Below are 26,723 nucleotides of genomic sequence, written 5' to 3' on the forward strand. Positions count from 1 at the left end.
AGACAAAAATGATTAAATCACTATCAATCACACAAAAGGACAGAAATAACAATGTCAATGAAAAAGAGGATTGTTACAAGATTAGTGCCTCCTGCTTTGAAAGCAAACATCCTGGGTTTCCTCATTTATTTTTCATAACTACCTTGGACTTGACTCAGCATTTAGGTAGCAGCAAGAAATAATTATCTTCTGACAAAGTTCAATGTCATTTAAGTATTACTGTTTTGAGGTCAGAGAAGTGCATAATAACTCTGAGTCATCCCCAGGATTCTGTAATACAAAGGCAAGTGAAGAAATTACTGAATTAGGAAAAGCTTAGAGAAAAAGACAGCACTTTAAGTATTTGTAATGACTTTCATAAATCACTGATACTATTAATGCATTTAGTGTTTTCTGTTCAATTCATAGGAATTGCCCTTAATAAAAATATGTGTGAAGCTTGATGCCTGACACTTGGAAATATCAGCCCCTTTCACAGAACTGAATTTTTTCCAGGTGATTGTGTGCAATTTGTAAATGAGGCACATAGGAATTTTGGTAGAGTTTTGAAAAATGGGAGACAAGGATGGACAAAATGGGAGTTGTGGTTTGAAAGGAAATCTTGGTTCCTGACCTGAGCCTCCTTCACAAGGGGACTCAGGTTATTCATGCAAATTACTACCTCCATTCTCATTTCCCTTTTTGCATTCCTTATGTATTCATTAATATCTTGTGGAAGAAGAAAAGAAGTCAGGAATAATGATGATTTCTCTAGATCACTAGCTGTGAAAAAGCACAGGTACCTGGATGCATAGTTCCAAAGAAAAAAAGGAAATAACCATGTAGTAATTGCCTACTATGTGCTAAATATTATGCTAAGCTCTTTACAAATATTATATAATTTGATCCTCACAACAATCCTGGTAGGTAGGTGTTATTATAATCTCCATGTTACACTTGAGGAAATTGAGACAAAAATAGCTCTGTTAAAGGTTATACCCAGGGTCATACAGCTAGTTAGCATGTGAGGTCATATTTTAATTCAGATCTTTCCAAATTCAGGTCCAGAGTTCTATCCACTATGCCATCTATCTGTCAGTTGACTAGCTTGAAATGATGAGACTAAGTATGGCCCTGGTGATTAATCTGTACATCATACTTTGCAATAATAAAAACTTAAAATTGAAACACAGTATCATGTTTTTTGTTTACTTTTCTGATGAAAGTAAAGAATTTTCCACCTGGAGAGAAAGAAAAAAAGGTATAATGAAATACAATTATATCAAATATATTTATAGTTTTAGCCCCTACTGGGTTGAAATATAAAAGAAAAATCATTTTCAAGTTCAAAACTGAAGGATTTATTTTCCTAGTCTGGGCAAACATACATGAGTAAAATTAAGTGCCTTACTCATCCACAAAAGAGATAGCTGACAAATGAACAGAGTTACTTAAAAAGAAATAAGTATCTGCACTTCATTTCCGATCACATTAGAACAGATTTTTTGAAAGACCCCAAGTATTTTGCTGTCTAAATAAAAACTACATGGGTTTGGCAACCATCCTCTGAGATCAGCATACTGGGTGATGAGAAAATTTGCTAATTACATGAATCAAGAATTTTTGGAAATACGTATCTAACATTACTGGGTTTTTTTTTTTTAAATTTTCTATGATATTTTTCCCTTAAATTGAATTACGTAGTTCTTGTTCTTGTGTTTGTCCTTCATTCTCAAAGATAACCATGACATCAAGATGATGACATGCTTTGCAGTTGACTTCGATTTGAGTGAAGCAGGGCTCTGTAAGATCACCAACCTCTGCAAGTGGGGGTAAGAATGCCAAACTTTCAAGATGACTATTGAAGCAAACATTTGGAGTATGAGAGGAAAATGTTATAAGAAGATATAAGGTAAAGAATTTTAAACTCTAGAAGAATTTTACCACTTACTTCACAGGTGATTGAAAAAAATAATTTCATAGCAACACAGAGCAGTTATTGTGTGTAGACAGCTAGAAGAATAAATTCTGACTCACCATTTTATTTTTCACCAAAATTAAATTGCAGTAAACTTTTCAAAATATATTTTTTTCATATCTGAAGAAACAGCCATTCTACATAATCACAAACATATCAGCCCAGGATGTGAGTCCAGTGGAACTGAGCAAGACAGAACTGCAGAACCCAACTGCAGAACCCCAGATAATGGCAATGACTGCTCCTGAGAATATCAGCTCACAGATTAAATGTCTGTAAGTCACCTACTTGAACTTCTTGGAGTCAAGATGAAGGAGTAATCGGTAAATGCTCTACCCTTCCCTTTGTTGGCCTTGAAAACCTCAAAGAATACATCCACAGGAAAATTCCTGGATGAGTGCGATTGGCTAAAGTGGTAAACAGTCTCCTAGCCCATGAGGCTAGGAAAATAGGAAAGAGCGATCCCGTTTGTTGTGGTTGAAGGAGATAAGTGGAAGACCAGAGCTGTCCCAGACAGACCCACCTCAGCAAAGTGAGAGGAGATCCGGAGCCCCGGGGGGTGGAGCTGCATTAGTCAACACCAGGACCTCAGGCAAGCCTTTAGACAGGCAGGGGAATATGGAAGACTCTAGTGAAAACGGGTTTCACCAACCATTGAGCATGCCTGTGATCAGAAGAGTAGACCTCTTGTGGCCAGACGACCACTCCACCACACTTAATGCAGGGTAACTTCTTGGAAACTCGAAAATACTTGACCTGACCTCTGCTTTGCCACATCACCCAGTTCCACGTCAGGTAACCTACAGCACTCTAGTTTCTTGCTGAAAGAACCAGAGGCCACAATACACCAAGCCTCACGTTCTGAGCACAAGAATGGTGGGTCAGAGCCCTCTGTACCCCATAAACAGAGATCCACTTTAAAAAACAGGAAAAGGAAGAAGCAAACCAGAAAAGATAAGCCCATAGAATCTTTCTATGGGATCAAGGACCAAAACAAGAATACCGAATAGTTCATCACTGAGACTGTACTCCCATCTGAAAATTGAGTAAGGGCTATGAACAAGTGTCCAGCACAAAGAGCATTCTTGTAAGAGTTCAAGAAGGATTTTAAAACCCAAATAAGGGAAGTACAAGAAAAACTGGCCAATGATTTTAAAAATATGAAAAAAAATTGGGAAGAATTTAAGAAATTTAAGAAAATTGAACTAATGGGAAAGGAAGCACAAAATGTAACAGGGAAATTGGACAAATGGAAAAGGAAGCACAAAAACTAACTGGAGAAAATAATTCCTTTTTCAATTATTTTATTTGTTTTCAGTATTCTACAATCACTTCCATATATCTTAGATTTCTTCCCTCCCTCCCCACTTCTACCCCACCTCCCAACTCCCTCCTTGAGAAAGCATACAGTTTCATATATCCTACAGACACACTTCTATTAAATACATTTTCACCTGCATAGAAGAATTAAAATGAATAGAAGAAATCATAAAACAAAACAAAACATAACACAAAAGAAAATTATCTGCTTCATTCTGCGATCAAATTCTAAGGTTCTTTCTCTGGATGTGGAAGGAACAGTGAGTTTTTATCCCAGAAGCTATGGTCCTTGAGTTTTTCAAACGGTAGATTGCTATATTAGTTGACTATTATGTCTTGAGTACCTAACATATTCCACTGATCTATCCTTCTATTTCTTAGCCAGTACCAAGTGGTTTTGATAATTGTTGCTTTATAATGCAATTTGAGATCTGGAAGAGCTAGGCCACCTTCCCTAGCATTGCTTTTCATTAGTTCCCTTGATATTCTGGACCTTTTCTTCTTCCAGATCAATTTTGATATTATTTTTTTCTAGCTTTAGAAAATAATTATCTGATAGTTTGATTAGTAAGACATTGAATAGATAAATTAACTTAGGTAGAATTGTCACTTTTATTATATTAGCCTAGCCAACCCACAAGCAACTAATGTTTTCTTACTTACTAAGATCTGACTCCTTTTGTGTGAAAAGTTTTGTAATTATGCTCATATAGTCCCTGGATTTGTTTTGGCAGGTAGACTCCCAAATATTTTACAGTGTCTACCCTAGCATTAACTTGGATTTCTCTTTCTGTCTCTTGCTGTTGGGCTTTGTTAGGAATGTGTAGAAATGCAGGAGAATTGTGTGGGTTTATTTTGTAACCTGCAACTTTGCCAAAGTTATTTATTATGTCAAGTAGTTTTTTACTTGAATCTCTGGGATTCTGTAAGTATATCATCATGTCATCTGCAAAGAGTGATAACTTAGTTTTTGTCTATTCCAATGCCTTCAATTTCTTTTTCTTCTATTATTGCTACAGCTAACATTTCTAGTACCATTTGAATAATAGTGGTGATATTGGACATGCTTGTTTCTCCCCTGATCTTATTAAGAATGCATCTAGCTTATATTGGTTTAACGTAATGCTTGCTGAACATTTTCATTAGACACTGCTTATTATTTTATGGAAAGTTCCATTTATTCCTATGCTCTCCAGTGGTTTCAATAGGAATGGGTGTTGTATTTTGTTGAAAACATTTTCTGCATCTATTCAGGTATTCATGTGACTTCTGTTAGTTTTGTTGGTAATATGGTCAACAATGCTAATAGTTTTCCTAAAACTTAACCAGTCCTGCGTTATTGGTATAAATTCTATGTGATCATAACGTATTGTTCTCATGATAATTTGCTGTATTCTTTTTGCTAAAATCTTATTTAAATGTTTTAATCTATATTCATTAAAGAATTTGGTCCATAATTTTCTTTCTCTGATTTGGCTCTTCCAGGTTTAGGTATACAAATCATATTTGTATCTTTAAAAAAATTGGCAAGGAATCCTTCTTCCTCAGTTTTCCCAAATAGTCTGTATAGTATTGGATATAACTGTTCTTTTAATGTTTGATATATTTGACTTGTAAATCCATCTGACCCTAGACATTTTTTCCTTGGCAGTTCATTGATGGCTTGCTCCATATGTTTTTCTGACATGGGGTTACTTAAGTATTCAGCTTCCTCTTCTGTTAATCTGGGCAATTTATATATATTTTTTAAATAATTATCCATCTACTTTAGATTGTGGAATTTATGGACATACAGTTGGGCAAAGTAATTTCTAATTATTGTTTTAATTTCTTCCTCATTTGAAGTGACTTGACTGTTTTCCTTTTTGATATTGGTAATTAGATTTTTTTCTTCCTTTTTTAAAATCAAATTGACCAAAGACTTATGTATTTTATTGGTTTTTACATAAAACCAATTCTTAGTTTTATTTACTAGTTCAACAGTTTTCTTAATTTCAATTTTACTAATCTCTCCTTTGATTTTCATTATTTCTAATTTGGTATTTAATTGGGGATTTCCAGTTTGTTCTTTTTCAAGTTTTTTGACCTGTATGCCGAATTCATTGATCTCTTCTTTCTCTATTTTATTCATGTAGGCATTCAAAGATATAAAGCTTCCCCTAAGAACTGCTTTTGCAGTATCCCACAAGATTTGGTTGATTATCTCATTACTGTCATTCTTGTGAATGAAGTTGCTAACTGTTTCTATGATTTATTTTTTAACCCCCACACTCTTTAGGATTAGATTATTTAGCTTCCAATTAATTTTTGGTCTATCTTCCATGGCCTTTTATTACATATAATTTTATTGCATTATGACTTGAGAAGGATGAGTTGACTGTTTCTGCCTTTCTGCATTGAATTGTGAGGTTTTATGCCCTAGTACATGGTCAATTTTTGTAAATGTGCCATGGACCATTGAGAAAAAGGTATATTCCTTTCTATCCCCATTCAATTTTCTCCAGAGATCTACCATATCTACCTTATCCAGAGTTTCATTCACCTCATTAATTTATTTCTTGTTTATTTTGAGGTTAGATTTTTTAAATTCAGAGAGAGGGAGGTGGAAGTCCCTCACTAGTGTAGTTTTGCTGTCTATTGCTTCCTGTAACTCCCTCAACTTCTCCTCTAAGAATCTGGATGCTGTACCATTTGGAGTATATATGTTTAGTAATGATATGGGTTCATTGTCTATGATGCCTTTTAGTAGGATACAGTTTCCTTCCTTATCTCTTTTGATTAAATCTATTTCTACTTTTGATTTGTCTGAGATTAGGATTGCTACTCCTGCTTTTTTCCCATCAGATGATGCACATTATATTTTCCTCCAACCTTTTACATTTACCCTGTGTGTATCGCCCCACTTCAAATTTGTTTCTTGTAGACAACATATTGTTTGATTATGGTTTTTAATCCATTCTGCTATCAATCTCTGTTTTATGGGAGAGTTCATCCCATTCACATTCACAGTTAAGATTACTATCTGTTTCTTTCCCTCCATCCAATTTCCCAACTTTTGTGATTATAGTTCACCCTTCCCCTCCAAGATGAAGTTTTAATTTTTGACCACCACTGCACAATGTCTTCCCTTCTTTCTTTCAGCTGCCCTCCCTTTTGCTCCCCTTTAGCCTTACTACTTCTTTCCACCCTTTTAGCCTCCCCCCCCCCTTTCTTCCCTCCTTCCTCTCGTGGTGCCTACACAGCTAATTAAATGTATGTACTTAATTACGATTGTTGTTTGCTCCTTGAATCATATCAGATGAGAGTACCTCTCAAACAAAACTCATCTTTCTCCCCTCTTCCCACTACTGTTATATAATTTTATGCTTTTTCCTTTGATGAAATTTACCATTTTCTGCCTCCTTGTTTTCACATCTCCTGTTACAATCCCTTTGCACCCTTAAATAACGCTCCTTTCGCTTATGGAGCATCATATTCCTATTCCTTCAATCTTTAAACATAAAAGCTGTAAGGTCCTGTGTGATCCGGAGTGTACCTCCTCAATATTTCAATGCTTTCTTTCTGGTTTCCTATACTATTTTCTCCTTCACTTGATAGTTTTGGAATTTGCTAACGACATGCCTTGATTTTAGTTTGGGATCTCCTTTGAGAGGGGAATGGTGGATTCTTTTGAAGACTATATTGTCTTCTGAATCTCAGACTTCTGAGCAGGTTTCCTTACTGTAAGATATTGTCCAGGCTCTTTTTGTCATCTTGGCTTTCTTGACGGCCAATAATTCTTAGATTTTTTTCTCCTGGATCTGTTTTCCAGGTCAGTTGTTCTTCCAATTAGATATTTTAAATTTTCTTCTACCTTTTAATTCTTTAGATTTTGTTTGACTGCTTCTTGATGTCTCATAGAGTCATTAGTTTCTACTTGTCCAATTCTAATTTTTATCAAATTGCTTTCTTCACTAGACTTTTGCATCTCCTTTTCCTTCTCTCCAATTATTCCTTTTAAGTCGTTATTTTCTCCAATTAGTGTTTGTACTTTCTTTTCCAATGTCCAATTTTACTTTTTAAGGAGGTGCTCTATTCAGTGAATTCTTTTTTCATACATTTAAAATCATTGGACAGTTTTTCTTCTATTTCTCTAATTTGACTTTTACAATCCTTCTTCAGTTCTCTCAGGACTGCTCTTTGTCTTTGCAACTTGTTCGTAGTCCCTTCTGAAGTTTCAGATGGAAGTATAGTATCAATGCTGACCTCTTTGATATTCCTGTTTTGGGCCTTGTCCCCACAGAAAGATTCCATGATCTTTTCTTTCCTGCTATGCTTCTTACTCATGGTGATGAGGCCTTGTGTGTTGTGGCCTCTGATTCTTTCAAGTACAAGCTGAAGAACTTGGTGTAAACTTTCTATTATGAGAAAGCAGAGGTGAGGTGACGTCTTTCTGTGTTTCCTCGCATTTTCTCTGGAGCTAGCTTGTTAATTGTGGGGGCAAGGTGGTCTATCTATGGAAGGTCTCCTCAGCTGAGCTAGAGCAAAGGCAAGCTCAGCAGTTGATTATCCAGCCTGCCCTAGTGTATTCCCATTTCCCCTGGGGTGGTGAGGCACACCTGGGTCCTGATGTTGGTGGTTGCGAAACTCCACCCCCCTGGAGCTCTTGATCTCCTCCTAGTTTGCTGAAGAGGGGCTGTCTAGGACAGCTCCAGTCTTGCACTAGTCCCCTTCTACCACAGTGAGATGAATAATCCTGAATGATTTTCCTAGCCTAATGTGCTACAAGAGTTTGCCCCTTCTGACAATCCTAGCGATTCAGGATTTTTCTGGGGAAATATTTTATGATTCTTTCAGGGTCAACAGAGGGAGAGAAAGCATTTACTGATCATTTTACCATTTTGGTTCCTGGAAGTTCAAGTAGGTGAGTTACTGACATTTATTCTGTGGGCTGATAGTCTTAGGAACAGGCACTGTAGATACCTGGGGCTTCTTGGCTCTCTCTTGCTTGATTACCAAGAAAATAACTCATTAAAACGAATAATTGGAGATATGGAAAAGGAGAGGTGAAAGTTTACTGAAGAAAACTATGTGATAAAAATTAAAATTGGGCAAATGAAAGCTAATGATTCTATGAGACATCAAGAATCAGTCAAACAGAATCCAAAAAATGAAAAGATCGAAGAAATTGCAAAATATCTAATTGGAAAAACAACTGACTTGGCAAATAGATCCAGGAGAGAAAATTTAAGAATTATTGGCCTACCAGAAAGCCATGATAAAATAAAAAGAGCCTGGACAGTATCTTCCAAGAAATTGTTAAGGAAAACTGTTCAGAAGAGAGTAGGCCAAGCTAATATAGTAAAATGGCCACCTACCTAATTAATTTACTTATTCAGAGCCATACCAATCAAACTATCAGATAACGATTTTCTTGAACTAGAGAAAATAATATCAAAATTCGTCTGGAAGAAGGAAAGGTCCAGAATATCAAGGAAACTAATGAAAAGTAATACTAGGAAAGGTGCTCTAGCAGTACCAGATCTCATACTGTATTATAAAGCAGCAATTATCAAAACTACTTGGTACTAGCTAAGAAATAGAGGGGTAGACCAGTGGAATATGTTAGGTACTCAAGATACAGTAGTCAATGAATATAGTGATCTACTGTTTGATAAACCCAACGACCCCAGCTACTGGGATCAGAAGTCACTGCTTAACAAAAATTTGTGGGAAAACTGGACAAGAGTGTGGCAAAAACTGGGCACACACTAATACCTGACACAGTAAACAAGATTAACATCCAAATGAATACCTGATCTAGGTATAAAGATTGATATTATAAACAAATTAGGGGAGCAGTGTATTTTTCAGATTTATGGAGAATGGAGAATTTTTTTTTTTTTTTTTTTTACCAAACAAGAAACAGAGAACATTATGAAGTGCAAAATGGATCATTTTGATTACATTAAACTGAAAAGGTTTTGCAAAAACAAACACAATGCAACCAATATTAGAAGGGAAGCAGAAAACTGAGAAAGAATTTTTGTAACTAATGTCTGTAATGAAAGCCTCATTTCTAAAATTTATAGGGAACTGAGTCAAATTTACAAGAATACAAGTCATCCCCCAATTAATAAATGGCCAAAAGATGGGAACACACATTTCTCAGAGGAAGATACTAAAGCTATCTAAAGTTATTTGAAAAAATATTCAAATTCACTATCAGTTAGAGAGATACAAATCAAAATAACTCTGAGGTACCATATCATATCTATCACATTAGCTAACATGACAATACAGGAAGATGATCAATGATGGAGAAGATGTGGGAGAGTTGGAACATTAATTCATTGTGGGTAGAGCTATGGGCTGATGCAACCATTCTGGAGAGCAATTTGGAACCATGCCCAAAGACCTACAAAAGTGTGCCTACACTTTGATCCAGCAATATCACTTCTAGGACTGTATCCCCAAGAGATCATAAAAATGGGAAAAGGTCTCACATGTACAAAAATATTTATAGCAGGTCTCTTTGTGTTGGCCAAAAACTGGAAATTAAGGGGATGTCCACTATTTGGGGAATAGCTGAACAAGTTGTTGTATATTAATGTAATAGAATAGTACTGTGCTATAAGAAGAGATGAACAGGAAAATTTCAGAGAGGCGTGGAAGGACTTACATGAACTGATGCTGAGTGAAATGAGAAGAACCAGGAGAATTTTGTACATAGCAACAACCTCAGCGTGTGAAGAATTTTTCTGATAGACTTCGTCCTTCACAGCAATGCAGGACCTAAAAAATTTCCAGTGGACTCTTGAGGCACAATGCCTTCCACATTCAGAGAAAGAACTATGGAATTGGATGACAGAATGAAGCAGACCATTTTCTCTTGTGTTACGATTTGTTTGGTTTTATGTTTTCCCCAATTCATTTTAATTCTTCTATGCAACATGACTAAGGTGATAATATATTTAAAAAGAATGTATGTGTAAAACCTATATCAGACTGCAGGCTGTCTCGTGGACAGATTGGTGAAGGAGGGTGGATGGAGGAGGAGGGAGGGAGAAAATCTAAAATATATGGAAGTGACTGTAGAAAACTGAAAACTAACAAAAATAATTTTTAAAGAATCATTTTTCTGAAGAGAAATATTTAATTCTGGCCCCATTCCCCCAATCATTCTAAGAGTTGTCTTGCTGGCTTCTTACCATACACATGTGTGATGGCATTTGGGTACATCAGAGATCATGAATTCTCTGGCTGTTTCTTGCCATATGGTAAGCAACATCCAAATGACCTTGAAATTTTTAGAATGAAATGAAAAATTCTGAGTGATTCTTTTTTTCTCTTATCCCAAGATGGAAACAGGATGTAGGATGCTTTTTAATTTTTTTTTTTTTTTTTTTACAAAAAGAGCCAGATTACTGTTTTTATTCTTCATGTGTCAATATGTAGTTCCTACATATCCATTAATGAATGGGGAAGATCTGGACTTTCCTCCTTTGGCATCATGCTAATTTTGGTCATCTGGCATTTAGTGAAGGAAATCTCAATGAGAGGAGAATTAGATGGACTGCATTTTCCATGCTGTGTTTCCTTTTGTAAGTTCTCCACATCAGGTTCAAGGAGGATGTGCATGAGCTTGTAGTCAGTCTCACATGACTGAGACATCTAAAAGTTCTAGGCTCAGTATGTGAAGGTGGCTGAAAGCCAGAGAAACTTCTGCATTAGAGAGCAGAGTAAATGACAAGATTGGCCCAAGTCTAGCTCATTCAACAGACATGTATTAGAATCTCCTTGGACAGTGTTGAGCTGAGCTGAAATTTATAGTGGTTAATCAGCAAAGCCATCAACTCATTTTTTTGTGAGGTTCAAGTATCACTTTCTTGGTTTACTCTAACAATAGTTAGCACTGTCACTCGTTTAGTTTAAACTTTATTGTACACTTTTTGGATTCTTGTGTTTTATAATCTTTTGCAAAAATTTGAAAATGTCCTATATCCAGCTCATATTTTATATTGAGTATCAATCTACTCCTCCCATATGGAGGAACCCTAGACTCAACTCTAGCTTTCCTTATGAGATGGAGATAAGATTATTCTACTAAAGCTTCAAAGTTAGACACTGATGCTGTCTACTCAAAATGGCTGAACTCTCCCCAGTCTTTAGTGACTATCAATTTTGGTCAGACTATTGAAGTGTAGTCTACTAACAAATAGCAAATCAACTAAATGATAGGAGTAGGGAGTTTTTCTAAACAATTGATCATGCTGATAAACCATTTCAAAACATACTAATTTTAGTGTCTTTTTTTTGTTCAAGGTTTTTTTTTTCACACAATGGGTAATATGGAAGTATTTTACCTAATTGCATATGTATAAACAGTATCAGACTGCTTACTATCTCTGAGAGGGGGGAACGAAAGGAAGAGAGGGATAGAATTTGGAAATCAAAACTATAAAAATATGTTTAAAATGGTTTGCATGTAATTGGGAAAAATAAAAGAGTATTTTTAAAAAAAATATCACATCTGTTATCAGATATGATATCAGATATTGGTTTCTGACTAAAGTCATAGTCTACAACTCAAAAGAAAAAAGGATGAAGTACTCTACCAGTCCTATATGTTAGTGAGATTGTGTTTCAAAACAATATGTTACCCAAGTATTCTTCAGTTCCATCCAACCCAGAATTTGGGTTTAGCTAAACTGCCTTGTCTCCAACTTGCCCATGGTGTTCTGTTAGTCAAGTGTAAGATACCAACTACAGTTTCTTGTAGCTGTTTTTCATTCACCACCTTAATGGATGTCAGTAGACTTCAATCAATTTCCTGATCCAATCAAGTTTTGAGGATGGTTTCAAAACATTTTAAACTGGAGCTCACCTAACTTGAGAGGTGACAGGGAAGAAGTGAGTTAAGATAAAGCTGTCACCAAAGCCCTGACTCCTGCTTTGGCTCCCAGTACACTGAGGATGAAAAACTGGCCCCTACCTCTAAGTGAAGTGATCTGAGTGAGCTACTTGTGCTCCATTCGTCTCTTCTGTAAAGGGAGGTGCAAAATCTGACTTCAGATAACTGATGAGGGGAGCTTTTTGAAACTCACCCCTTTCCCTCATCTCCAGGGCACTGATTGGTTTCTATTCTATTCATAGCAGTTCTGTCTTTATTTTGCTGTTGTAAATTGGACAAAAGATGTACTTGTCTTTTTGTTAAGCTTCCTTTGTCTTTGGTCTTTCTAGGAGTACATCCATATTTGTGGATGTTTATGTGGGAAATCTGTGCTTCTCCATAGCCCTGCAAGCAAAGTGAAAGCAGGGAACCCAACGTGGAATAAAGAAATATTAGTATTTGTACTTAAAATGTTTAAACTGGAATGTTTATGAGTGTTAAACTGACATTCCAAAGAAAAAAAATCTGTGACATGTAGTAAAGAATACAGTAAGTAAACATTCAGGAGACTGGATAAGATAGCAAAGTTTTTTGTAAAATTTCTAGGACCTTAAAAACAAAAAGGGAAGTGTGATCTTAACTGTAGATCTGAAAGACATGAAAGGAAGAGAGGTTGAGTCTATCCTTTTGTGGTATAATAGAAAGGACATTGGATTTAGATTCAAACTTGAGTTTGAACTCTGCTTTGAGACTTACTAACTTAGAGATCTTGGGGAAGACATTTAAATTTTCTCTGTATTAATATCCCTATCTGTAAAACAGGAATAATTATATGATGCCTATCTTATATTATTACTGTGAGAAAAGAAGATGGTATAAATGTAGCACTAGCTGTTGCAACAGGTTTGATGGAGTAGGTTTGAAATGACTACATGTATAGTAGAAATTTTAATTATGAAAATATGAATGTCCCATGAGTATTACCAGAGGTAGACAATGGTGATGAAGATGATGGCCACAAAAACAAGAACTACAGCTATCTAACAATGAGCCAGGAGTATGGTGTGGTTATGATCCCAATGTACTAGGAAAGGTCATTTTCTCCTAGAATTCTTTCTTTCCCTCATTCTGTGAACAAAGGGACATAAATCAAAATAAAAATAAAAAACAAAGGTTATTGTCAAAAACAGTTATTAGTGAAAAAAAGACTACATCAGCCAGATGCAGTCCTTAACACAATAAAAGATTATGCTGGAAAAGATTGTAAATTTCATCCTCCTGAAATAAAGGAAGCAAGATGATAAATACTTCCAGCTTCTCTGTATTCCTTGGCATATTTTTCCCCATTCAGTTCTCCAACCACTAAAAACACTAAAACAAATAACTACTTGTTCCTTTAGCTTTCATCTCTCCAGTGCTCACAGACTCATGGATCAACACCTCTGCTGCCACCACCTACCTGCTGTTCTATTGTTCCAAATGGAGGGGGGAAACTTTACCACCTCTTTTTCTTATTGCTGCCCACCCTGGGAGAGAGCTTTCTTTAAAGACTCCCTTCTTCCTAAAAACTTTATTCTTCAGATCAGATATTGCATTAGTTTCCTTTCTTACTCAGCTGGGGTAAAATGAGCAAACAAAAAACAATAAAACCAACCAACAAACAAAACCCCCCAAAACAAACAGGGTCTTTAGTGACTTCGGTTCAATCAAAAGGCAGTGAAACTAAGCTGTATCAGGAAGATGTTTACATCATGTTTTTCTTTCTCTTAATTTCCAAAAGGTGGCTATTATTATTCTTCTTTAGATTAAAGGGAAACTAGTACAATGATTGTTTACCTGGATAGCACTGCTGTCTTCCCAATCAGCAACATGACCTTAGGCCAACCCTATTCCTTTCATCTCCAAATTTCAGGCACTACAAACCTGAGAAAGGGGTCCCTTCCTCTCGACAAGAGGCTGGAATTAGTTTGCCTGCTACACTCATCTGAAACAATCTGGCTCCTTAAGGCAATAGTTGCCTTCAAGTATTTCAGGGTTTACCATGCTTTTCCAGAGTTATAGTCTTCTGAAGTAAATACTGAGTCAGAGATTTCATGACTCAGAAAAGATTATTATTTAAAAGCAATAAGTAAATAAATAAAATGCTTTTTGATCCCATCACTTATCTGTGAATTTTGCAAGAAAATCATGTTTTAAAATTATTATATTCACAGTTGAGATGTTTCTGTCAGAACTTTGCAGCATGCAGAGAACTTCCACATGGAATCACTTAAATGGAATAATATTAGCTACTGTAACACATATTCAGGGAGAGTTCTCAGAATTGTTTCTAAGAAACAATAACTACTAATGCAACAACATTGACAATAACAACAACAACAACAAACAAAAACAAAAAAACCCTTGTGTTTTGAATTAAGGGAAGATGGAGATGGAGAAATGAAGCAAATCCGGTGGACATAGAGGAAGTAGCAATGGTTTAGTAGGGGATAAGACAAATAAAACAAAATCAAAACAAAATGGAAACAGGGAATTGATGTTGGGTATACCTCCACTGGGTCTCATAGACTCCATCCATCTTTGTGATTTGGTGAACTCAAGTTCATCATTGACTAGTTATATGAGTTTTGGTAAGTCATCTAATCTTTTGGTTTCAGTATCTATAGCTATAAAATGGAGATTTAAAAAAAAATTGACTGACTTTATATTGTGTGGGTTTTGCACGTAATTTTATATAGAAGAACTTCATATTATCATTATGTATTTAAAGCAAGGTAATGTTTATCAAGTGCTTAAAGTTTTCTCTAAAGTACATTCATGTATATGATATATGAAAAATGTAAAGTGAGATATGCTTGCTGAATTATAATCTACATACTTGAAACTCATTTCTCTTTCCTTTAAAATAATAGTTTCCAATATGTTAAGGAAAGTCATTGTAGCATTAGTGTCATATTGCAAAGTCCTACCATTTCCATATGAAGGTGTTTAATCAATAGTTTCAGAGACACATGCATGATACTAAAACATATCTGCACCTCATTTCTCTATCAAATAAACACAATAAAAGTGATCATAGACCATGAATAGTGAAGCACACATAAGGGACATAAGCATGGAAGGGATCTTGATGCCTGGGTATAATAAAGAGATATAAATTATTCACTGACTGAGCAATGTTTGTTTGGACTGTCTCTTCTTTGCATTTTTATTTTCCCACCGATCTTTACTGACCAGGTACTTATGACAAGATGGGCCTATCCAAGTTTGTAAGCAACATGGTGAGTATAAAGGTACAAAAGCACAGGAAAATGAATGAATGACTACAGAGGAGTAATCAACAACAGCTATTTCTGCACTAATGGAGATTATAATCACCAGTGAATTGAGCAAATCATGGCCATCTTAGACATGTACTAATAGTTCTTTGGATGGTGCAAAGCTGAAACAAATTGAGAATTAACTAATAAGCAAGCCTGAAAACTGCTTTGTGTTCCAATGAACTATAGGCATTAACCTCTTAGTTGATTGTCATAGTAGTTAGAATTTGTATAATTAAACTGATTTAAGATTTTATTAACTATAAAATATGTTCCTGTGAATGTATGTCACAGTATTTTACACTGACTACTTTTTCAAACCCCCTCTGTGTTTTTTGGAAATCTGTAGACAAAAGTCATAACTTCATCAATAAGTAAACTGTTTTCTTTCTTTTTTCTCAGGGCAATGGTATTGGGGCCTAATAACTTGAAGATTAGAAAAAAGCCAAACTTAAAAATAACCCCTTTCATTAGAGTACAGGCTACCTTTGGAGTAAATTAAAGAAAAATTATGACTGGGTCTAGAAAAAAAAAAGAGTGGCTTTAATAGGAATGGGTGTTGTATTTTGTTGAAAGCTTTTTCTGCACCTATTGAGATAATCTTGTGGTTTTTGTTAGTTTTGTTGTTGATATGATCAATGATGCTAATAGTTTTCCTAATATTGAAGCAGCCCTGCATTCCTGGTATGAATCCTACCTGATCATAATGTATTATTCACGTGATAAGATGCTGTATTCATTTTGCTAAAATCTTATTTAAAATTTTTGCATCTATATTCATTAGAGAAATTGGTCTATAATTTTCTTGCTCTGTTTTGTCTCTTCCTGGTTGCGGTATCAAAACCACATTTGTATCATAGAAAGAATTTGGGAGGAGTTCTTCTTCCTCAATTTTCAAAAATAGTCTATATAGTATTGGAATTAACTGTTCTTTAAATGATTGATAGAATTCACTAGTGAATCCATCTGGCCCTGGAGATTTTTTCCTAGGGAGTTCATGGATGGCTTGTTCAATTCCTTTTTCTGAGATGGGATTGTTTAAGTATTCAACTTCCTCTTCTGTTAATCTAGGCAATTTGTATTTTTTTTTTAAATACTCATCCATCTCATTTAGTATATCGAATTTGTCGACATAAAGTTGGGCAAAGTAATTTCTAATTATTGTTTTAATTTCCTCCTCATTGGAGGTGAGTTCACCCATTTCATTTTTAATATTAGTAATTTGATTGTCTTCTTTCTTTTTTTTAAATCAAATTAACCAAAGGTTTATGAATTTATTAGTTTTTTCATAAAACCAATTATTGGTTTTATTTATCCACTCAATAGTTTTCTTAATGCAAATTTTGTTAATCTCTCCTTTGGTTTTCAGTACTTCTAATATGGTATTTACTTGGGGATTTTCAGTTTGTTCTTTTTCTAGCTTTTTCAGCTGCAAGCTCAAGTCATTGATCTCCTCTTTCTCTATTTTATTTACATAAGCATTCAAAGATATAAAACTTCCCCGAAGAAGTGCTTTTGCAGTATCCCATAAGATTTGGTATGTTGTCTCACTATTGTCATTCTCTTGAATGAAATTGTTGATTGTTTCTCTGATTTCTTCTTTAACCCAATCCTTTAGGATTAGATTATTTAGTTTCCAATTGATTTTTGGTTTATCTTTCTATGACCTTTTATTACATATAATTTTTATTGCATTATGATCTGAGAAGAATGCATTGATTATCTCTGCCTTTCTGCACTGGATTGTGAGGTTTTTATGGCCTAGTACATAGTCAATTTTTGTGTATGTGCCATGTATCTCTGAGGAAAAGATATATACCTTTCTATTCTCATTCAATTTTCTCCAGAGATCTATCATATCTACCTTTTCCAGAGTTTTCTTTACTTCCTTACCCTCTTCCTTGTTTATTTTGAGGTTAGATTTATCAAGTTCAGAGAGGGGGAAGTTGAAGTTCCCTATTAGTATAGTTAGGCTGTCAATTTATTCCTTCAGCTCCCCCAACCTCTCCTCTAAGAATCTGGATGCTATACCACTTGGAGCATACATGTTTAGTAATGATATTGCTTCATTGTCTATGGTGCCTTTTAGCAGTATGTAGTTTCCATCCTTACCTCTTTTGATTATATCTATTTATGCTTTTGCTTTGTCTGAGATTAGGATTGCTACTCCTGCTTTTTTTTCATCAGCTGAAGCACAATATATTCTGCTCCAACCTTTGACCTTTATCCTGAGTGTATCCCCCATTTCAAATGTGTTTCTTGTAAACAACATACTGTTGGATTATGGCTTTTAATCCATTCTACTATCCACCTCCCTTTTATGAGAGTTCATTCCATTCACCTTCACAGTTATGATTACAATCTGTGTATTTCCTTCCATCATCTTTCTCGCTGTTTGTGCTTTTAGTTTTCCCATCTCCCTTCCTCTCCTCAATAGTTTTCACTTTTCACCACCACCTCCTGCAACCTTACCTACCTTCTTTTAGCCCCCCTCTCTCTTATTCCCCTTTACCCTTACTACTTCTTCCTCCCCTTTTAGCTTCCCTTCCCCTTTCTTCCCCCTTCCCCTTCTACTGCCTATAGAGGTAGTTAAAATTATGTACTTAATTAAGTTTATTGTTCCCTCCTTAAACCAAATCAGATGAGAGTACCTCTCAAACAATGCTCATCTCTCTCCCTTCTTTCCCTCTAGTATAATTTTGTACTTCTTTCTGTGATGTAATTTACCATTTTCTGCTTCCTCTTCACACCTCCTGTTGCAATTCCTTTGCATACTTAAGTCATATTTTTAACATGATATCATTTAATTTATACCCATTCCCTCTATGTATGTCCCTTTTATATTTCATAATAGATGCATAATTCTCCAGATTAACAGGTATCATCTTTCCTTACTGGGAGGTAAACAGTTTGGCCAAATTGAGTAACAAGATTTTTGTTTGTCCCCCCACCCCGCTTACCTTTTCATGCCTCTCTTGAGACTTGCGTTTGAAGATCTAATTTTCAATTAAGTTCTGGCATTTTTGTCAGGAAGGTCTTGAAATCCCTTACTTCGCTAAATCACCATCTCCTTGCCCGAAATGTTATGCTGAACTTTGCTGGGTAGTTAATCCTTAATTGTACTCCCAACTCCTTTGCCTTACGGAATATTGGATCCCAGTTCCTTCGATCTTTTAATGTAGAAGTTGTAGTACATGAATATAATGGAATATTGCTATGCTGTAAGAAACAAGAAATATGAATACAGAGAAGCATGGAAAGACATAAACTGGTGCAGACTGAAGTAATCAGAGCTAAGAAAACAGTATACACAATGACTATACTTATTCAGATTCAAAGAAAAACACTATAAAATAAAGGTGACCATTGCAAAATTTCAAAGAATAGTTATGACCCCAAAGAAGACACACAGGAAGACACCCTACTCTTTCGTAGAAGTGTGAGGTGCCTGCATGTAGAACATTGCATTGCAGACTTTTTTGATGTATTGATCAGTTTTTGGAAACGTTTTTCTCTTGCTCTTTTTAATTTTTTTCTTTAAAAATGCTATTTTTATATGAAACCATCCTTTGGGAGATGGAAATGGAAAGGGAAGAGATGATGAAAAGAAATGTAGCCAATGTAAAAACCAAAGTTTTCACTAAAAATATATGCTAGGAATACTTTTGTACATGTATATCTCCCCCCCCATCCCCCTTGTTAATGTTCTATTTGGGATACAGACCTAGTATTGGTATTGCTAGATCAAAGGGCATACAATTTGAAAGTGCTTTGGGCATAGTTCCAAATTGCTCTACAAAATGTTTGGATCACTTCTCAACGCTAAAATGAATGATGTTGGTGAAGGCAAAGCAGCCCAATATGAGTACAGCCAGATATGAAGTGGCATTTATCTGAGGAGTGATTAGACTGAAATTGAGGATAAAAAATATTTTCCTCCTTAGTTTTTCCACCTTCTTAAGGACTAAACTATCATTAAAGCAAACTAATAAGTTCTCAATTCCATTTTTGGCAGACAGTTCTAGCAATATCTGAATTATTCTAGTTTCTTGAATCATCCCTCTGCTTATACTCTATTATCCAGAGTTGATTATTGTGTATTTATTTGCTTGTATCTAAACAAAAATAGCTTTTTTTATCTTCTTCTATTGTTCTTCAGTCAAATGATCTGCAACATGCTTAATTTCTTTGGTTCTTTTGAGGCTTTTCCTCCTGCAAAGGCATCAGAAGCTGGCCATCTGCAACCTGCTTGAGTTGGGGATTGTTGGGCTAGGTTAGTCTTTATTTGTGTAAACACCATGAAGAGAAGACTGAAGTCAGTAAAGAATTTGTCCTTTTTCTCTTGAACATTGAAACCCTCTCTCCTATACAACTCACTCTGCCATTTCTGCTCTCTAAAACACAGTTAAAACAATCTTATTTCTAATGGCTAAGAAGGATCCAATTTTTCTACATTTTATCATGTGTTTGATATACATACACATACATATATATATACATATACATATACATACATACATACATACATATATATATGTGTATATATATATATGTATGTATATATATATATAAATATATATATATATATATATATATATATATATATATATTTATATATATATATACTGAATCACATTTCAATGTCACAGGGACTAGGTACGGATTAACACAGTCAGACCCTAAAACAAAAGTAATTCTGCCATGTTGCTCATCACATGACTTAATTTCCATCTTTGGACACTTCTGTTTCACAGGGTCCCAAGTTTTAGCTTACTTTGTCAGTCCTCTCTCTCAGAATCTGCTTGTAAATAACATTTTTTCCCTTCAAAAGAAGCTTTGCTTAATTGGTCGAGTCCCTGATTTTGATCCTCATGCAATATTTGATGCTATAGGGTTGCTTTTTTACCTTTTTTTCAGTTTCATGTTAGTCCCATCTTTAGACAAGCAGTACCCTAGGCATAGGATGATTTTTAATATAGTATCCAGCTGATCAAATAGTTTGAAACATTCAAAGCAACTGTGTGAGACGAAATTTAATAATTACTAGGTATATGAATATCTTTTAGAAACTGTTAGTCTAGATTTTCCATTAAATTGATAAAGTCGTAATTTTGCAATTCGGCATCTCTTCCCATTTCCATTTGCATACTTCTATCCTACCTACTCTCTTTCATGTCTTCTATAAATGGTTAACGATTAAATTAATATTTTAAGTCACACAATATAAATAATGTCTCAATAATGGCTGATGAAAATGAAGCTTTTTTTCCATTGTTACTTTGATATACCTTTGAAAATGAGTATTTTAATATAATATTAAAATAGAAAGATCTAAGATGTCTATTTTGTTTGAATGTAAACAGAAATTTTAATGTTTAGTATAACTTTGAAATTAGTCATTTTAAGTTGTAATTATGATGTAACTGATATTATCATATAAATCTTTACTGAGACCTTCTTTCAGATGTTTATGATCCCTGAAAAAATATACGAATACATGAGTCACCTTGAACCCTGAACAGGGCAGAGAAGAATGATGTTACCTCTTGATAGGGAAATGGGTAGCAGGTGGCAGAGGTGAGAGAGTGAGCCAAGTACTGAATAGCAATGATAATATAAATCACCTGCATAAGAGTGCCAGCGGGCCCCTGGCAGCACACAAAGTGGGCTTGTGATAGTTGAAAAGATGTTAAAACAATGCTGTTTTTATACCTTGTGTTGAAAATGGGAGCTACTAACAAAAATGACTCTTCATTTGACTAGAAAATGCAGTATGACCACAAATTTCTTCATCTAGAACACACACAAAGATGATCATTGAGTTTATGACTAAAGTCATGATTTATAGTTCATGAAATTTTTCAGATCTGCCTGACACATTCGCTTTAAAAAGTCAGAGTATGTCAATCACTGAATGCTACATTGTGCTCTCAGTGCTGTTTTCCAGACGTTGATACTAATGTGAACAATCAGTAAGCCATTTCCAGGCAAACAGCAATACTGTAAACACTAATAGTCAATAGCACTTGACCTAACTTGTAGAAGAGAATGAGCTGATCCGAAAGAACATTTATTATTAGTTTGTTCATAGTAATATACATCCAAGAAAGCAATGTTTTGCTACTTATTTTTATTTTACTCTCCACAATAAAAAATTTCAACAAGATCAAAAAGAGAAATTTTCCTTTCATTAGCAAGATTTAAAAAAACCTGTAAAAGGTATCAGGTACACCTGAATTTCCTTCTGATTGTTGCCATTCCCATTATTTAAATATTTGATTTAGGGTGCTGAGGACACTGCCTTCCTCAAATTTAATCTTGGCAACTATATTCCTGAAACTTTTTTTAAAAATTTCATTAGCCTTTGTCTTGCTCCATAATGAATCACTTGCACTGTTCGTAGAAAGCAGTCTATTTAATGTACCTTAAGGAACCAATAAATTAATTTTTCTATTTAATTTACATAAATTATTGAATTTTATATGCTAACTTCAAAATTAACCTTTTCAAGTTAACCTAAAACTAAGTTAATGTAGTATATAAATAATTATTTTGCTATTTTACAGCATACTTCTTCCACTATGTAATACTGGCCAGCATATTGATTTAGGAATTAATGTTGATAAAAAAAAATACTTTTTAAAAAATGTATGTCTTTGCTATATAAATTAATTGTTATTTTAATTTTTACTCTTTCCTGAATGGCATGTCTACTTATGTTTTGCTCTCTGCTTCTGTATTCTACTAATCTGTACAACTCTCACCAATGAACTCCTATCAATACATGGATGTTTCTTCCAACCTCATGCTTCCTCCATCACTAATCAGTAGATGGTGTTGAAAATATAAAAATAAGAGTGAAGTTCAGTTCTCGACCATAAGAGATCTGCTTTCTGCCAGACACTACCAGCTCAGTCGAGGAAAGTATACCTCACCAATGCCCAACATTGACACCAGAGCAAAAGAAAGAACTGTCTGATATAGCTCACCGATTTGTTCCTCCAGGTAAGAGAATCTTGGCAGCAGATGAGTCCACTGGTGGCATTGCAAAGTGGCTGCAGTCCATTGGAACTGAGAACACAGAGGGAAATTGGCGCCTCTATAGGCAGTTGCTTCTGACAGCAGATGATCGAGTGAACTCCTGTATTGGAGGTGTTATCCTTTTCCATGAGACACCCTAACAGAAAGCTGATGATGGTAGTCTGTTTTCCAAAGTCATAAAAGATAAGGGTGGCATTGTGGGCATCAAGGTGGACAAAGGTGTAGTGCCTCTGGCAGGGACCAATGGCGAGACTACCACCCAAGGTCTGGATGGGCTGAGTTAGTGCTCTGTCCAATATAAGAAGGATGGAGCTGACTTTGCCAAGTGGCATTGTATACTGAAGACTGGGGATAATACATCTTCCTCACTTGGCATCATGGAGAATGCCAATGTGCTGGCCCAATATGCTAGCATTTGCCAGCAGAATGTCATTGTCCTCATCATGGAGCCAGAGATCCTCCCTGATGGAGAACATGATCTGAAGCATTGTCAGTATGTCACTGAGAAGGTCCTGGCTGCTGTCTACAAAGCTCTTAGTGACCACCATATCCATCTGGAACCCACCTTGCTGAAGCCTAACTTGGTCACCCCTGGCCATGCCTGTACCCAGAAATATTCACGAGGTGATTGCAATGGCAACTGTAACTGCCGTTCACTGGACTGTACCTTCTGCAGTCACTGGTATCACCTTCCTCTCTGGGGGTCAGAGTGAAGAGGATGTCTCCACCAACCTCAATGCCATCAATACTTGCCCCTTGCACAAACCATGGGCCCTGACCTTCTCTTATGGCCTAGCCCTGCAGGCATCTGCCCTCAAGATGTGGGGTGGAAAGAAAGAAAATATCAAGGCTACCCAAGAGGAGTATATTAAGCAGGCCACAGTCAACAGCCAAGCTGCTCAAGGCAAGTGGAAAGTCAGTAGCTGCAGTCAGTGGGTCTCTCTTTATCTCTAACCATGCCTACTAACTTAAGTCAAGGCCTTCCACCTGGGTATGCCCTAACACTCCAGGCCATCCCTCACAGTCCAGGAAGAGGCTGAGATCCCAGAGCTTTGTGCTGACCTCTCCCATCACTCCTAATTTGTGAGGTATTGTTGCTCTCTGGTGAATCTAGTGACCCCTGCTCAGCCCACTTTTTCCAATAAACAACTATTTAACAAGGAAAAAAAAAGAAAATAAAGCAAGAAAATAAATTTTAAAAAACACCATTTCATTTTAATTCTTGGAAATGATGTGTTGCCATTGGCCAATAAGACTAAAAGAGAAATAAGAGCAGTAAAGGAGTTCTACAAAACTTACACTGATTATGTTATTGCAATCATTATAATTATTCCCATCCTCCCTAAACATATGAGAAAGTTTAATGGCGATTAAGCACCCATAGGTTTATTCAGACATACTTTCAAGAATAGAGGGGGATCACTATTAGTGGTACTTCTAAGAAATAGCAGCAGATGAAGATAGAGTTGTTTTATCAACACCTGCTAACTAAGAACCAGGTGCCCACTCTCTGTGTTGCCAGTATGTGCTTTACTTATCAACATCTGTGTTCTTGGCCCTTGCTGAAGCAGAATAGGATATTTGTGGTAGAGGAAGTTTTAAACAAATTCAGTCTAACTGAAGTAGATTCCCTCACTCTGCCTGCTGGAGCAGAACAAGATTTTTCCAGGCCACAGGCCACAAAAAGGCCAGATCTGCAGCCATGACTGCTAGAGGAACCATGACCTAGAGGACCAATTAACATGGTAGCATTCCAGTTTTAATACTTATATCTGTTGGTAAATGCCAATGATGTGACCTGGAAATTTGATATCAAGTAAGAATCTAACAGTGACAACTTCAAAGCAAATTAGGAAATTTGAAGTACTGAGACTACTTAGAAGAGAATGAGCTAAAGTCTGAGAGTTAAGTTAATGAAGCAATACCTAAAACTCCTACCAATCTCATTTATTAATAGAAAGAGGTCAGGCACATGAGCAGAATACCTCAGATAGCAGTTCTTCACAGGGACAAGTATAAAAAGCCTGCTCCCAGAGCAAATTAGATGACATGAAATGAAACGAAAGTGTCAAGGAAAAAGTGTGGAGGGTTGGAGCCAAGAAGAAGGAGTGATAGGATGCATCATTCTAAAGCTCTCCCCACTCTCCACTGCAATATCTCCTCAACAAAGATTTTAAAAATGCACCAGACTGAATTCTCGCCAGGAAAACCAAGAAACAATAAAAAGTGAATTTTTTTTTCCAGTACAGGGAGGCTTGGGAAGACAGAAAGAGATCTGCATAGATCAGGGTGGAATTCTGTACTGGAATATGGCAAAGCATCAGAGGAGAAGGGAGAGAAGAACTGAAGTTGGGCACCAGAAATTCCAGAGGGTCCATGAGACAGTGCTGAGTTTGGTAACAGGTGCTATCTCACAGTTCTGCTACTCACCATACAGTGCTAGATAACTGAATACTGATGGAGAGGAGTGTTCATGATCTTCAGCCCTAAGAACAAGTTCTGGTTACCTGTGCAGTTCTGTTCCCTAGAGAAAAGTCCCAGACCAACAAAAAGCCTGCAACAGAGATCTCCTGAACTCTCAGGGGCTTCTAGAAGTTTGCTAAAATTCAATACATAAATAAAGTAATCAACCCAAACCTTGGTCAAGAATTTACAGTGCCCAGATTAGGAAGGCAGCAAATAGACTTCCCTTAAATTACACCTGTTTCAGTGCCATAAAAGCTGCCCCCCACCCCTCCAGCATGAAGATAGGAAAAAAAGACAGAAATCTGGGCTGGACATTACAGTAGAGTTATTCAGACCTCAAAAGTAGCATGAGTCCAAAATCAAGAAGTAGAGTAGAAGAATGAGAAAACAGATAAAGAACAACTCAACAGACTTTGACCAGAGCTTTTATGATGACAGAGAAATTCAAGACTCAAACACAGAAGGACAGAATGAATTAAAGACCACCTACAAAATAGCCCTTAAGAAAAACCCAGCTGCGATAAAAGTCTAAGAATTCCTAGAAAAGTTAAAGCAAAAATTAAAGGAGATAAAAGGAAAGAATAAGAAAAGAAGCAGGAGTGAGGGAAGAAAGATATGATTTCTCTTATCTTTAACAGACTGATAAAATAGAGGCAAATGAAAGCTAATGACTTCAGAAACACCAAGGAATAATAGTTTTCAGGAAGTAAAAAGCCAAAAAAAGAAAATGTAAAATAGATCATAAGAAAAAGAAATAACCTAGAAAAATGGTCAGGAATATATCATTTTAGAATGATTAGACTATCTGAAAACCATGAACAAAAGCAATTTTTAAAAATCTAGACGTCAAATTTCAACAAATCATAAAACAAAATTATCCAGATATCTTAGAACCAGAGGGAAAAGTAGAAATTGAAAGAAATCACAAAAGGGAAAATCCCAGGGTAATTACAGACAAAATCCAGAGTTATCAGGTAAAAGCAAAACAAAACAAAAACATAATGCAAAGAATAAGACAGAATTCAAGTACTGAGGATTCCCAATCAAGAAAACACAACATTTAGTTATCATCATTTATAAAGAATTGGAGAGAGGCAGAATCAAGATGAGAGAATAAAGGCAGGGATTTTCTTAAGCTCTCCCAAATTATCTCCCAAACAAATTTAAATTAACTCCTCAAAATAGAATTCAGAGGAGCAAAAATTAACAAAAGGATGAAGTTAAATAATTTTCCAGGACAAAATGGCTTAGAAAGTAAGCGGGAAAGGTTTGTCTCACTGGAATGAAAGCAGAGTATAATACAACTCAGGTCATGTCCCAGCAAGTAAGTAGCAGGCCTTGAGGGGGACTGAATAGGCAGCAGCAGTTTCCGAAGCTCTCAGCCCAAATATGGTCATAAAGAGACTACTACTGGCAAGACCTACAGGACTTTGTTGAACTTTACATATTTAGTTCTGAATCCCAGTTTGGAACCCCAAGATAAAAAGGAAAACCAATACATTAGACCATGTCGCCACAGAGGAGTGAGAACTTTGTTCATCATTTCAGGATAAAAAATAGCACTTGTGGTTATTCAGAGACCAGAGAAAACAGAAGGAAACCAATAACCACACCTCTTCTTTGATCATACCACTTTGGAAAAACTGAAAACTTGCAGACACCCAGAATTAGTCCTGAAAACAGTAGCCCAGAAACGTAAAACTTGGGACAGTGTTCCTTCCACCTGAGGGAGCACAGTCCAACTGTA

The 26,723-nt window shown here is 35.8% G+C and overlaps 1 pseudogene; it reads left to right on the forward strand.

Moving 5' to 3' along the window:
• LOC140532184 (fructose-bisphosphate aldolase A pseudogene) overlaps window positions 1-23,578 on the forward strand; it is a 101,059-nt pseudogene extending 77,481 nt beyond the window's left edge.
• The last annotated feature ends 3,145 nt before the right edge of the window (window positions 23,579-26,723 follow it).

This window comes from Notamacropus eugenii, chromosome 3 (assembly GCF_028372415.1).
Source record: "Notamacropus eugenii isolate mMacEug1 chromosome 3, mMacEug1.pri_v2, whole genome shotgun sequence".
NCBI lineage: Eukaryota > Metazoa > Chordata > Mammalia > Diprotodontia > Macropodidae > Notamacropus > Notamacropus eugenii.